General features: G+C 48.0%; 1 long non-coding RNA gene across 1 annotated transcript in view; it reads left to right on the top strand.

Moving 5' to 3' along the window:
• LOC115947683 overlaps positions 1 to 14,864 on the top strand; it is a 47,245-nt gene that overhangs the window by 6,655 nt on the left and 25,726 nt on the right. The window contains exons 2-3 of the long non-coding RNA XR_004081538.1: positions 496 to 705; positions 3,487 to 3,570. This is a non-coding gene — a long non-coding RNA (uncharacterized LOC115947683). The remainder of the gene's footprint in view (positions 1 to 495; positions 706 to 3,486; positions 3,571 to 14,864) is intronic.

Raw genomic sequence — 14,864 nt, 5'->3', positions numbered from 1 at the left:
GGGTCTGTGGCAGCGCCGAGCTCCGGGCCGCTGCCCAGGCCGAGCGCACGGAGCGGTGAGCGGGGATCCCTCCCGCACGGGTGGGCCGTGTCCTGTGCTGTTACCGGGCGGAGCTGCAGTGAAACATCGCTCTGCACATCGCACATACTGCGACAGGGGCTGTCTTTAACTGTGGGAGTGTTCTGCTGTACACCAGCTCCAGACCAAACAGGGCTCAGCCTCCTCCTCCGCTCATGCGGGGATGTTGGGAGGATGAATCTCATGAGGTGTAGCAGCATCCAGACACCTCACAGGCGTTCGATTACAGTAGTATCTGCCTCGTTCAATGCCCAGAGGGATAAAATAACTAAGGAGATGCTACTCTTTTTTTTTAACACTATCTCTCTTTTATTACATGGGTTAGAGTCTTTGTTCCAAACACAGTCCAAGCTGCCTTTGAAATCAGCAGTGTAACTGCATCCTCATGCACTGCATCATTTCCTTTCTTTTTCATAGAGTCTCGTTGTGTTTCTCCCTTCCCGAAAGCGAGAGCCTGCGGGCGTTGGCAGCGCCGCGGTCTGACACGGGGAGCTGGGAGCGGAGCCGTGCAGTGATTAAGTCACTCTCACAAGGTCACGCGGTGAATCGCTTCTGCTGCCAAGAATAGCACCCCGAGTCTCTTGGCTCTCTCAAGCCCACCCTCAACACTCCAGCCTCCTTTCCTCGGTGAGCATGATCTGATTCATAATGCAGCAGCTCTGCTGTGAGGCTGGCTACCTCTGTGATCCTGCTGTGGCTACAGAGGAAAACAGCCAGGCTCAGGCAGCAGCAGAGATTTGCACATGCCTGTAGCAAAAAGTCTAAACCTCAGAAATGGTATTTAGCAGCTTATCTTATCTACAGATAAGCTCATAAAATGTACTGACTGGTTAAAAATAGGTTTTAAAGTTCTTGGCAAACATCTCGGGCTTTTTATTCTTTGGTTTTTTGCTGCAGTACAAAAATACCATTTCAATTATTCTTATTAGCTTTTTCTGGTCTTTTTGGAAAAGGACCAAATTATTGATGGGTGGTTTTAGCTTTTAATTGTGCCTCAAGTGCTAAACTTATTCCTGCTATTTGTTTGCAATATGTTTAGGCTATGTTTAGGCAAATGCAAATGTAAGTGGTTATTCAGTGCCTTTGGCACTGTGAACAGAATGTACTGAACTCCTGGGGCTTGGTACAAAGCCTCAGCCTCCAGCACTAACAAAGCCTGTGCAGGCAGCAGCTAAAATAGGAGAACTACCTAGGCTTGACAGAGGGGGTTCAGAAGATCTGGGAAGACCATGAATTATGTGCCTAGCTTTTGTTCTGTGGACTGGGGAAATGAAATAAGGGCATTTTTGCCTGTGTCCTGTTAGCTGAGGGTGCTCTGGAAGTCTGAACACGCTCAGCCTGCACTGCTGGGGCCTGTGGAGCCTTTGCAAAGTGTAGCTCAGCAGCAAGGTTCCTCTGGGCGTACTGACAGTCTGCGTGCTCCTGGAGCATCATGGAGGCTTTCCCTGGCCAGGCTCTGCAGTGCTGGAAGCGAGCGAGCCAGCACGGTGCCGCTGCCTGCTTCGTGGTCACTGCCAGCAGCTCGGGATTTCTGCGCTTGTTTGCCTGTTATCCAATCTATTTCAAGCTGTGATGGAATAAGGATGGCATTTGATTGCAGTACAGTGCACAACTGCTTGGCTTTTGTAACCCATGTTTTAAATGGGAGGTTTTTCTATGTGTGCTTTTGTCTTCAAATAACTTCAGGCTCGTAGGTTTAGGCTTGGTGCTCTCTGCTGGGCTTTGCTGTGGCCTGATGAGACAGCTCATGACTCTCGCTCCAGAGGGTGCTGGGTCACTGAAGTGAGAAGCCCTCAAAGGAAGAGGGTAGTGATGACTGTGGGGCACATAGAACAGAGCCTCCATCCTGGTCTAGGTCTCATGATGGAAATAAGGATGTCTTTGTAACTCTTTTTTTTTTTGTCTGGGCTTTATTTATCATCTCTACAGTGTGTCTGTGTCTCCTGATCTTATGATCCAGAGGTGGCATGCTCTGTAAAGACTTTAGTATCTGGTGCTACAGGATAAGTCTCTCCTGGCATGGTACTGGTCAGCTGCTAATGCTGAGTCTAACGCTGTTTTTCTGTGTTCATGTGTCTCTAACAGCAGAATGAGTGGCCTCCATATACCACATAGCATACACCTAAAACTGGTGTTCTGTTGTACCCCAAGTCTGAGACTTCTGCAAGCAGCCTGTCATGTGAACTTGGCCCCACAGTTTTCAGTGGATTAGGTACATTGGTGGTTATAGTGACACTTAGTCTCATGTCAACTTGTTTCAGTGCTGTGGGGAGTGAGGCAGCAGGCTTGCTGCTTCCTGCAAGTGAGTGCAGACAGGAGATGGATGTTTGCCATCCAGAAGGGAAACCAGGACTGGCATAGCAGGTAGTCAGTCAGTCATGAGAAAAGGTAAAAAAAAAGCACTTGGTGGAGAGGGGGATGAAGTACAGAGAGGCAGAGAGGCAGTGATCAGTCATAGATGTCTTTTGTCTCCTTACATCATAACCTGAGAAACTCTGGGAAGCAAATGACCAAAGCTGCTGCTTTAGGCTGTCTTTGGGTGAAAACGAAAACCATGGGCCATCCCTGCTTTATTCTGAATGTCTTTCAAGGCCTGTGTTGATAACTGATATCCATAAAACAAACATGCATTGGTTGTCATTTGAAATTAGATTTCTGCCCACATATTCTTTTGCTTTCCTGTTTTGATGGCCAAATCTTTTATAAAAAACTTTTGATTTTATATTTCCAAGCTGCACATACAAATACCAGATTTGGGAAACTATGTACCTCATTCATGCACACAAATATCTGATACCTGTGACACCCCAGGACTGGAGCCCTCTCCCAGCCTTGAAAGCCAGAGCCCAGGGGCTGCTGAGCCATTCTGCAGGCTGGTGCTGCATGTGTGTCAGACAATCACCTTCTGCACAAAGCGAAATTTTAGCTGATGAAACCTCCATGTGTATAAGGTAGGTTAGAGTGAAATCTGGAATGGCTGGTATGTTAGAGTGAACTACAGTTTGTGCTGTTGGGGCCCCAGGGATAGCTCATTACTGCAACTGCTATTTCCCCAGAAAAACTTCCCTTGAAGTAAAGAGGCAAATTGTCACAATTTGGCCCAATGCAAGTACATGATGCCCCAAAATCTAACTGTGCAGTCACTAAAGAGAAGGCTGCTTGAGTCAGCTTTCAGTGAGAAGTATACAAAGAATTTGATCCTTAGAAAATATAGCTAATTCATTGTCTAATTTTAGAGTACAGCTCCTCTACTACAGATGCTATCTGAGGGACAGCTCAGAACCATTGCAGCCAAGGCTAGCATCCTATCTTATCCTGGTTTTACTAAATCAGATTTAGGGCCAATAAGACCCAGTGGGTCTTATTCTTACATGTACTTTATTGCTGTGTCCTTTCTGTTGATTTCAGGGTTATGAAGCTTTCTGCAGCAAGATTTGAAGCAGCCAGATTCCAGCTTAGATCAAAGTCCCTAGGATTCACTTGTGATTTCCGGTAAGGCTTCTTTAGTGTATTCCTGATTCACATTTTGAAGTAATAAGGTTTTATTGTGTATGAAATGCCATAGGATTGTTCTGCTGACCTTTCAAAAACTTGTTACACGTCAGTGTCTTTTGCTTGTGATTTCCAAAACAACCTGTGTATCCGTAAAAGCAATTCTTCACAAAGCTTTGGATGTGTTTTCCAGCACTTCCTGAGGGTGTCCCTGATCTAAGCTCTGCTTTGATGATAGTGCACGAGAAGCTGAGAGACTGATTGCTTTCTGCAGCTCACCTTCATTTTTCCTCTTGTGTTAAGGGCCATGAAGCAGAAAAGTAATTGAAAAATGGGAGCTGAAGACAGTGCTGTATATGTTCTTGTGAGAGCTGGTTTCCCTTCTTACTCCTTGCCTCTTGGCTCAGTTGTTATGTATTTGTATTGAAAATGGAGGATTTTTGTCCGGCTGAGGCAGGCAGGCTGCCAGCTGGTGGCCACCAGTGGCCCAAGGGCTCCTAGCCCTGGACGGGCCACTTGTCCTGTGGCACTTGCAGCAGCTGGCTCTGGGTGACCAGCTGGCTTTACTTAGAAGGCTGAAACATCCATGGGCTGTGACACGATAAACTGAGCAGCTGATTGCTTTGGAGCCTGCAAAGCACAACAGAGGGTTGAGTTTTGTTGCATTTTGAGCCTGTAGAAGGCAAAAGTAACACTCTGGCATTCTTTATTTGTGTGGTCCCAGGATGGAGTATGGCGAGAGTGTGGTGGGAGTAGACAATGCTTGTGCTGATAGCAGAGGTTGAAGTGTTTCCTGTCATGGAAAAGATGAACAAGCCAGTTACACATCAGCTTTCTTTTCTGAGACTTGTGAGTACTGTCAGTGTTGCTGCTATTTTAACATATGAGCTGCTGCCCTGAGTGGGATTCACACCATTGCTGTGCATGGTCACCTGCCCAGAAATGGATGAAGGGAGAAGAGTTCATGAGCCTCCCAGTGCTCCCTCCTCCTGTCTCCTGCCCTTCACAATTTGCTGTGTTGGGAACTGCTGGAGATACAGCAGGGGCAGGAGAGACCAAGCTGGCAGCAGAAGAGAGCTGCCAAAGAGAGAGGAAATGCACGAGCCACAGGTAGAGAAGGCCAGGATGCCATCCTCTATTTTGGCCATGGTCAGCCTGTGCTGAGGAAAGAGAAGGCCTCCAGAGATGTTCCCTGTTATCCCTGGCCACAGTAATCCATAGCTTGAGCAAGGAAAAAGCCATCCCTTCCTCCTGACAGGTGGAAGAACCTGTCCAGTCCTGAAGATATATCCACCCCAGGTGTGTCCCTGTAGCCAGTGCTGCAGGAGTCAAACTCCTGCTCTGGCCAGCTCAAAGGAATGGTATCAAAAGGCCAACAACAAGCTCACCTGATGCAGCTCTGGGCTTTTGGAAGCTCATGTTGCCAATCAGACATGATGTAAAAGCCTTATTCTACAGGCAGATGATGCAGTACCAGTAAGTGAAGTTTCTGAAGGGATAAATTGTCAGCTAAATTCTACTGCTGGAGGCCTTGCACACCTGGAAGACAGCAGGTCTATTTGCTGGGAAAACCAATACGTGCAGGACCATCCCTCTGACCAGGAAGCACTGAACATTAAACAAAAGACCATGCAAATTCTTTTTGAGTTTTTATTTTCTTGCTACAATAGCAGGCAAAGAGGAGTAGATTTTCTGGAGAATACACCTACAGTGTGCATGCACTCTAGTGCATTTGTCATTGCTATGAGCAATTAGTATCAGGGTTGACTGAACAGTAGCTTGTGTGGATGCACGAGGTGTTTTATGCACAAACTTGGAGAACAAGATATTGATTGACCTTTTTTCCACAGGTGTTCTGAAAGGGGCAGCTGGGACACAAATCTACTTTGGTGAATCTGAGACACTCGGGTCTCTTTTATTGTCAAGGAGGGAAGATGGCCTAATTAAGCAAGCTGTAGTCATTGTCAACACCCATGGTACATCTCCTGAGCCAACAAATACCCATTGCAGTGGATGTCAGTGGGTACAGAACTGGACTGCCAAGAAACTTCTTAGAATTTCCTTTCCTTTTGCTTCCTTGGGAGCAGGGTGTTCTCACAGCCACCCTTAGCCAGCATGAACTGCTCTTCTATAGAGCGGTGGATCCTTAACAGGCATGGTTGGTCTGTTTCCACTTGGTTTCACCTGTGCTATCCAGCTTGCTCAGCAGTGATACAGCTTTCTACAGCTTGGTACCTTGAAAGTCTTTTCAAGTACGAGGCAGGTACTTCAGGAAGAGAAGCAGTGATTCAGTGCTAAAGCTGCCCATTCTTTATACTCAAGCTTGTTCCTGTGTGTGTTTAGACACTCGTGCACATCTCTCCAGCATTTTACATCCTTCTCCTCTTTAGTGCTTTATCTCTCTTCTGCTCTTTGGTGCTCCTTGTCTCTTGCCAGCTTTCTCTGCTGCAGAGAGGAGGACACTGTTTGAGGGGAGTGCTGTGGATCAGCCTCATCTGGCATCTCCAGGAGCGCTGTGTGTGTAGTGCTGGATGCTTCGGGAGAGCCTGCTTCTCCTCCCACAGCCCTACCATACCTCCATGTTCTTGCTGCTGCCTCCTGTAGCACAGTCCGTGCTTTGGCCTTCCCATCCCTGCCTGGCTCCCTTCTGAGGCAGCTGCTGGTGAGTAGCCTGTTTGCTGTCTGGCTGCATCTACTGCCCCGATTTTGTTCTATCTGTCATTCACTGATAGGTGCATACCTTGTGCAAGCTCCATGCCCACCTGTCTGGAAATCATTCTCTGTCTCTGGTTGTGAGTGAGATCTGCATGTTTGGTTCATCTTCCACTTCCTGGCTCTGATTCTCCTCCCATTCCTGAGCAGTGTGGCTCTGCTGCGCACAGGAAAATTGTGCAGGGGCCAGGCTGGAGTGAGCCAGGAACATTCATCCCCCAGCACCTTACCCTCCTCACAGGTACCTGAAAGAACCAGTGGAAGTGGCTGGTGTCCTGAATGTGCAAATGCAGGAGCGTGACAGATGAGCCAGTTGCCCATTTTTTGGTGAAGTGAGTAAAGCAGGTGTATGCAGACAGGCAGAGTTCTACTGGGGAACCCTCCTTTGTGCATGTGGCTTCTCCAGTTTGTCCCCAGTGCCATATTACTGCTTGTGAGCCTCTGCCCTAGGCCTGTGATGAGAGATGAGCAGCTGGCAGGAAGGTAGCAAGAATGTGCTACTTAAACATAGGTTGCTAATGGCTGTGCTCCAGTCTCCAGATGTGTGGCTGCTCTGGGAGCTCCCTCTGTGCTGTGGCAGACAATTCCATTATTAGCTTAGTGGCAGCTTTCCATATGCCAACACTCGTGACTGCAGCACTGTTTAATTTTCACTGCTCCAAAGTATTTAATTTGTCAGTTGTTAGCTTCTGCTTTGTAGAGATCAAATGCCAAAGTCCTTACCTAGATTTTTACCCAGTTAGGGGTGGGACATGGATTCAGTATGAACAGAGCATTAGATCTAGTCAGGATCAGGGGCAGGATCAGAGGTAGCGCAAGGTCTTGAATTCAGAAAGTCAGTCACTTCTAGGCTAATCTGTAGAAACCCCTTGTCTTCAGGGATGGGTGTCTAATCTCCCTTCTTCTGTTAATTTCTATTTGGAGAAATGCCAAATCAGTACTGCTAAAACCACTAAAACCACTGCCCCCTCACATTTTGAAGCTGGACTGTGCAGATGAGGCGTGTGGTTGTGAGTGCCTGACTGAAGGTTTTGGCCCCTCTCTAGTGTGGAGAGCTGCTGCTGTGAGCAGATCATCCTGCAATTCACTGCTGGGGGCCTCTCTTTAATTATTGAGTGCCAGAATAGATGTATATTGAGTTACCTTGCTGGCAAATATAATCTCCAGCATCTTGTGTAACTGCAATATTCTCAGTTTTCCTACCTGCATAACATGGTCTTCTTCAAAGAATCTAAAACAAGACAAAATATGGTTTTATCTATTGCTTGTCTAGCAGTACATGTTTCCAGAGAACAACAGGTTGCACACTGGCTTTGAGGATAGCCTTCCCTGGCAGCATGGATTGCTCTTATATACAGTCAAGCCTGCACTTGGATGTGCAGCAGAATGAAGCAGGATGTGCACGGTGCACTTTTAAACCAACCAACTGAACCAAAACACCAGCCTCCAAAAATTCAGAAAAAAGAGAGAGCAGTCTAAGCCAGCACAGCTTTATGAGAAGAAAGTCCTGCTTACCAAGCCTGATTTCCTTTTATTTTAAAGTAACACCTAGCTGATCAAGGAGAGTCACTTGATGTAATCTTTTGAGATTTCAGGAAAGCTTTCAATACTGTCTCTCACATCCTTCTGGACAAAGTGTCCATCTCACTGCTGGATAAACATGTCATGGGATGGGCGAGCAGCTGGCTCATGGGTCAGGTGCAGAGGGTGGCATGAGACTGGCTCCAGTCCCTTAGTGGAGTTTTGCAGGGCTCCACCCTTGGCCCTGTGCTCTTCAACATCTTCATAAATTACTTGGGTGCAGGACTGGAAGGATACTAAACAAGTTTGCAGATGCTAAAAACTGAGAGGAGTTGTTGACTCCCTCAAAGGCAGGGAGGCCTGCAGAAAGACCTCACCAAATTATAGGGCTGGGCAATCACCAAACTTGTGAAGTTCAGCAAGGGCTAGTGCCAGATTCTGCACCTGGAATGGGGCACGCCTGGATCTACAGGCTGACTGGGGAATGAGATGCTGGAAAGCAGCGCCTGGAAGGGGCCCTGGGGTCCTGGTTGACAGAAAGTTGAAGATGAGTCAGCAGTGTCCTGGCAGCCAGGAGGGCCAGGCATGTCTGGGGGCATCAGCTGGGCAAGGGAGGGATCGTCCTGCTCTGCTCTGAGCTGAAAAAAGAGAGAGCAGTCTAAGCCAGCACAGCTTTATGAGAAGAAAGTCCTGCTTACCAAGCCTGATTTCCTTTTATTTTAAAGTAACACCTAGCTGATCAAGGAGAGTCACTTGATGTAATCTTTTGAGATTTCAGGAAAGCTTTCAATACTGTCTCTCACATCCTTCTGGACAAAGTGTCCATCTCACTGCTGGATAAACATGTCATGGGATGGGCGAGCAGCTGGCTCATGGGTCAGGTGCAGAGGGTGGCATGAGACTGGCTCCAGTCCCTTAGTGGAGTTTTGCAGGGCTCCACCCTTGGCCCTGTGCTCTTCAACATCTTCATAAATTACTTGGGTGCAGGACTGGAAGGATACTAAACAAGTTTGCAGATGCTAAAAACTGAGAGGAGTTGTTGACTCCCTCAAAGGCAGGGAGGCCTGCAGAAAGACCTCACCAAATTATAGGGCTGGGCAATCACCAAACTTGTGAAGTTCAGCAAGGGCTAGTGCCAGATTCTGCACCTGGAATGGGGCACGCCTGGATCTACAGGCTGACTGGGGAATGAGATGCTGGAAAGCAGCGCCTGGAAGGGGCCCTGGGGTCCTGGTTGACAGAAAGTTGAAGATGAGTCAGCAGTGTCCTGGCAGCCAGGAGGGCCAGGCATGTCTGGGGGCATCAGCTGGGCAAGGGAGGGATCGTCCTGCTCTGCTCTGAGCTGGGGCAGCCTCACCTCGAGTGCTGGGAACAGCCCTGGCCACCACAATATAAGAAAGGCATTAAGCTGTTAGTGTCAAAAGGAGGGCAGTGATGGTGAAGGGCTTTGAGGAGTGTCTGAGGGTTAAGCCTGGAGGAGACTGAAGGGAAACCTCATCACAGTCTACAGCTTCCTCATGAGGAGAGGAAAAGGGGCAGAAGGTGATCTCTTCTCTGTGGTGACCAGTGGCAGAACCTAAAGGAATGGCCTGCAGTTGTCAGAGGAGGTTTAGGTTAGATATTAAAAGAAGTGTGTGGTCAGGCATTGGAACAGGCTTCCCAGAGAAGTGGTCACAGCATCAAGCCTGACAGAGTTCAAGGAGCATTTAGACAATATCTTCAGGAACATGGTGTGATGCTGCAAGACCAGGAGTTGGACTCCACGGTCCTCGTAGGTCCCTTCCAACTCAGCATATTCTGCAATTCTGCGGATTTTGCTCTCACTGTTCTGAAATGTTCTATTTGTAGGAGACCTGGCTGACATGTCTTGATGGAGCTGCAGTGGAAGTTCTGGCCAAGTGGTGCGTGACCCCAGAGGCTGCCTGCACCTGTGCAGCTGTACTGGTGTCACTTGCAGGAGCACTTGGAGATGGAAGTGGGGAGAGAAAATCAACATACACATTTTTAATTTTTCCCATCTTGCAGAGATGCAAATGGTGGCCAGTGTCCCCTCATCCCTGCTCTGTCCTGCTGTCACACACAAGCTGCAGGCGCCAGAGCTGTGAGCCATGGATCCCTTGACCTTTGGTTCCTGTAAAATCCTCTGGATAAGAAGTCTCCAGTGCTCACAGCCATGCTACAACTTTCCATACGTTCTTTCTAAGTATGGCAAGCAAACCTTGCCCTTCCTTATTTTGCAAAAGAAATAAAACTGGTGAATTCCATGTGATCCTGATGACAGTTAACAAAGGAAAGAAACATTACCCAATGCCTAAATGGAAGAAGAGGCAGTACTGTGGTTAGTTGAATACCTCTGTTAGTCACAAGTTTCAGAGAATCCCATGAGTCGGGCCGGAGCGGTGAGCCCGAGCTCCCTCCTGTGTGAGCCCCAGGTTTGTCCCTGCAGCAGCGCTGGCAGGTCCTGGCAGAGCGAGTGCAGCCGGGTGCTGCGCTGCTGCGGCCTGCCGAGAGCAGGGAGGCAGGGCTCCATCTACCGCTGTGCGGGGAGAAGGCAATAACAGCCCGGCCGGAATTCCTCCGCACGGGAGAGCGACTGGGCACGGTGAACTGCCTGCGCTTTTCTTTGTTTCTTTTTTCTCTTTATAATTTTTTTCTTCTCCCCTGTGGTTTCCAGAGCCCTTCACTTCCAATCCAGTTCCCTGACTGGGACATTGTGCAGGTTTGTAGCTGGGGACAGTCCCCACTTTTTCCTCATGTCATGTGAGGCTGGAGAAAACAGCATGGAAACAAAGTGACTTGTACACACACACACACACACACTCTGTTGGAAGCAGAATCTGAGATGAACCTCGATTTCCAGTCTGTTTATCTGACAGGACGGGGTTCATGCTCATGCTCTGTATGTTGAATACAGAGAGTTCTTGGAGGGCTGCAGGAACAAGAACAGGATCAGGATAGTGCTCAGTTCTGGGGCTTCTTGCTTGATCTGCCAGTGCTCTGCTTCTGAATCTCCTGTCCTTGTACAGCCAAGACACGTTTCTTCTATATTTACCTATGCCCAGGCATTTATATGAGAATGGAGGTCTACATGAGCCACAGGTCCTCTTCTGCCAAGGGTGGGGATGCAGTGAGGGGTGTGAGCCCTGAACCCAGGCCTGTACGCAACTTCTGCAAGCAAATTTGGTTCTCAGTACTTTCAGCTAAAATCCTAGTCTTTGCCTTGCAGATTGTAGCTGAATTGTGGACCAGGTTGTCCAGGGCAGCTGTGGCTGCCCATCCCTGCAAGTGTTCAAGGCCAGGACAGGGCTTGGGGCAGCCTGGGAGAGGGGAAGGTGACCCTGCTGATGGTGGGGTTGGGGGACAAGATGGTTTTTAAAGGTGTCTTCCAACACAAACCACTCTGTGATTCTATATTGAAACAGAATGTTTTCCCCTGTCCTTGATATCTGCAATCACCTGAGTTAACCCCGCTGTGATGGGTGAGATACTGTTTTATATACCTGGTACTGCCCAGTTTGAATAACTCCTGAAGGATAATGTGTGCAGTGTCGTTCTAGAAAAAAAGCCAGATTTTAGGATTTAGAATACTAGGAAAAGGTGCTAATTTCTCTTTGCAAGTGATTTGCTGGTAGTGAGAACCCATCATTATTCAGTGCTTGCAAGGAACATGAGAAGTGTCTGGATTCTTAGGCTTCCACAAAAAGTTAACTGATAGTTCTGCACTGATGGCAGGAAGAGCTTGAGCTTACATTATTTGACTGGGAGAGCTTGTCTCAAGTTATGTGAACAGATGTTTCAGATTTGAGTTCAGCCTGGCAGAAAAGGGATATCAATCTAGTCCTCTGCATTTCCCATCTTTTGCTTGGGAAAAAAATTAATAAGTAAGTTTCTTTTTTTCCTTTTAACTGGATTTTTCTTTACTGTAAAATCAAAATGCAGACTCTCCTGGAAAGGAGGAGAGATTCACTTTTATGCAACCCAGTACTTAAAGCTTTTCACCTGTTTGCTCAGCTGCCTTGTATTTGTCAGCATTTTCATGTGTGGAGCTGCAATTATCTCTGAAAAACATCACAAAGAATTAAACACCCCAAAACCTCCCTTCAGAAGACATGGTCTGCTTTCCACATTTTGGTGCATTACACAGCCAGGCAGCCCTTTGTGCAGTGACTCGTGTGCTGCAGCAAGAGGAATGTAAAAAAAAAAAAAAAAAAAAAAAAAAAAAAAAAAACTTCTTCTGACACAGCGGTCAACAATTAAACTGTGTGAGGCTTTGCTCACAGAGGTTAGGGAGAAGCCCAGGGAAATCTGAAAAAGCTTTCAAGAGGAAGCACTGAACATACATGCCAGAAATCAAGGAATAGATTGCAGATGACAAATACGCATCTCCACAGACTATTGGGAAGAATTTGGTTTGACAGCGGCTGTGGAGCCACGGAGCTGTGCTGGATGAGGCTGAAGGTGGCAGTGAATGGAAACAATTAAGCCAGATAAGCATGCCCAATACTGACTTTTGTGGGAGAATTCACCCATGTATTCAATGCGCAGATCCCACAGATGGCTGGAAGGTGGAGGGCCCTCCACTCCTGCTGATACTGCTGTGCAGTTCTTGTACCATGCCTGCTGTCTGCAAACCCTGGGGACCTCTTTTAAGGCAGAAGATGGTGTTGTCACCCGTGGTCGGGGACAGGGCATCAAAACGATCAGCTGGAGCTGGAGAGCAGCAGGTGGTGGCACTGGAATGACATGTTGTAACGTGCCAGTCCTTGGCATATCCCTGCAGGCCTGGAGGAGATCAGGTGTGCCATGAGCAGTGGATAAAGAGATAAGAAGTGAGATGAGCACCTGCACACATCAGCCTGGGAGCCACAGGGGAGGCCATGCTGCCAGGCACCGTGGGCACAGGCTGTCCCACCTCCTCTCTTGGGCAGAATGAACTCCCATGGCTGGGTTTAGCCAGTGACCCTGGGCGTGGAGCTGCTGACTAAACCTGGCCTCAGCAGCATCTCGGAGGCCATGAAATGTTTGGGACTGGAGGAAGTGGAGCTGACCACCTGTATGTTCTCCTTGGAGCCAGCACGGCCAGTGCAGCAGAGCTGTCCCCACGCTCAGGACAGCCTGGTCTCAGGTGGGAGCTCTCCTGGCAGCATGGGAGCACAGAAGGAGTTGGGTGATTATAGTCCCTTGTTTACATGGTAGCAGAGTCACGCTGTAGGCACGGTGCAGACCCTGGAAGTTTGCTGTTGCTGCAGCAGTGTTTGTAGCTTAGGCCCTCAGCTTCCCAGGGATTTCAGTGCTGTGTGATGTGGAAGTAGCTCACCCTTTCCTTGGTCACTCCTTTTTCCCACAAAGTGTCTGCTGAATTCTGCCAAATTGATAATTTATTCGGCTCTCTCACAGTGCAGCCCGTGGTGATGCAGCCATTAACAGAGCAGGTTTGAGCAAGGCTGGGAGTTCCCCTGTCCCCAGAGAGGACTGGAATTGTCCCGGTCTCCTGGGGAGAGCGTGAGCGTGGTGGGAGATGGGATCTGCAGGGCGCAGTGAGCGGTCTGAAATCACATCTAAAATAGCTGAACCATGACATTTTCTCTTGACAGGAGTGGTGAAAGGCCACAGACGCTTCCTTTCTGTGACTCAGAAGCTTGCAAATCTTCTTTGATTCACACCTTATAAGTAAAATTAGCCTGTGCCTCACTGCTGCCAAACTCTTTCAAAGCAAAGATACTTGTACAAAGGAATTCAGCAACAGAAATGCAATTCACTTGTGGATCAGATTATTATTTCTGACTGGAAGCAGTACCAGAAATGCTTGCAGGGATTTCCACTCTGCCTTTGAAACGATGTCCATATTGTTGGTAGAAAAACATCTACTTGGGAGGATAATTCACATATGTTAGGGGACAGGGAGGGGAATGAGCCCCATGAGGCTGCTGCAGTGATGAGTACAAGAGTTCAGCTTTGGCTATAACACTCAGTCACTTTGAAACAGGGATCTTCAGCTGTTGTTATTGGGAATGTTGTGACGTGAGCTGCAATTGCTGCTGCTCAGCAGGACATTTCCAGCCCTGGGCCTGAGCTTTCACCCAGCACATGGGTCTTTATGCTGCTTATGCCTTGGCATCCCAGAGAGCTGTCAGACACATTCCTTGCATGTGGGGATTCTTCAGGTGAGACTTAATGGAGAGAAGGATTTCGTTGATTCTTAAGGCAGCAATTGTTCGTGACACTGATGAATGTGATGTTACCTTGAAATACAAACTCACCATCAGCTGTGAGCATCAGTCAAGAAAAGATCTGGCACTTAAAATCCATGCTGTTCACAGTCTGTGTTTTGCAGCCAGCTGTAACTGAAGCCTCAGTTCCCGTGATGATGCTCCTGGGGACAGAGCCCGATGGCATCTGTAGAGTGGGGCATGGGGGCCAAGGGACCCCGAGCCACAGAGAGGCACTGCAGCCCCTGTGCCCCTCTGCCCATGGAGAGACAGCAGAACATCATGGTGCTCTCAAAGCCAGCACAGAGCAGACATCTCCAACAGGTCAGCTGCCAGGGACAGCCAGGGACAGTGGGAGCTGTGGACTTTAACGCAGAAACTCATTTGCTCATAATCTCTGGGGATTAGTTTTGGAACAAAGCCAAGAGTGCTCTGATCATAGTCTGAAATACTGATATAAATGGTAGAAGGAATGGATATCTGTAGTATAATATATATAATACACATGCAGACATTTTTCTTCCTGGCACACCAAGAGTTGTAAACCAAATGAGTACAAAAGCAATTTACTTAAGAAAAAGTTAGGCACATTGCACTGGAAATAGAACTGGTTATACTACTTTACCCCAAAATAATATAGTTGATATCTTTGGGTGTCAAGTGAAGCCTTTCTAAACAATGACATGTTTTTGTGGCCATCTTGGCCAGGTTTGTTCTTTCTGCTTGATGAACAGTGCACAGAGAAGGGAATCTCCAAGGAGTGAATTTTTTTGCCCTTTGGAAATGTGTGTGAAAGGGACAGCAGCATATGGACTTGGCATGCCCCAGGCATGGCTGTGGGAGCCTGGAACA

The sequence above is a fragment of the Geospiza fortis genome, unplaced genomic scaffold (genome assembly GCF_000277835.1).
Source record: "Geospiza fortis unplaced genomic scaffold, GeoFor_1.0 scaffold172, whole genome shotgun sequence".
Taxonomy (NCBI): domain Eukaryota; kingdom Metazoa; phylum Chordata; class Aves; order Passeriformes; family Thraupidae; genus Geospiza; species Geospiza fortis.
The sequence above is the reverse complement of the archived record's forward strand: the minus strand, read 5'-3'. Positions and strand labels throughout refer to the sequence as shown.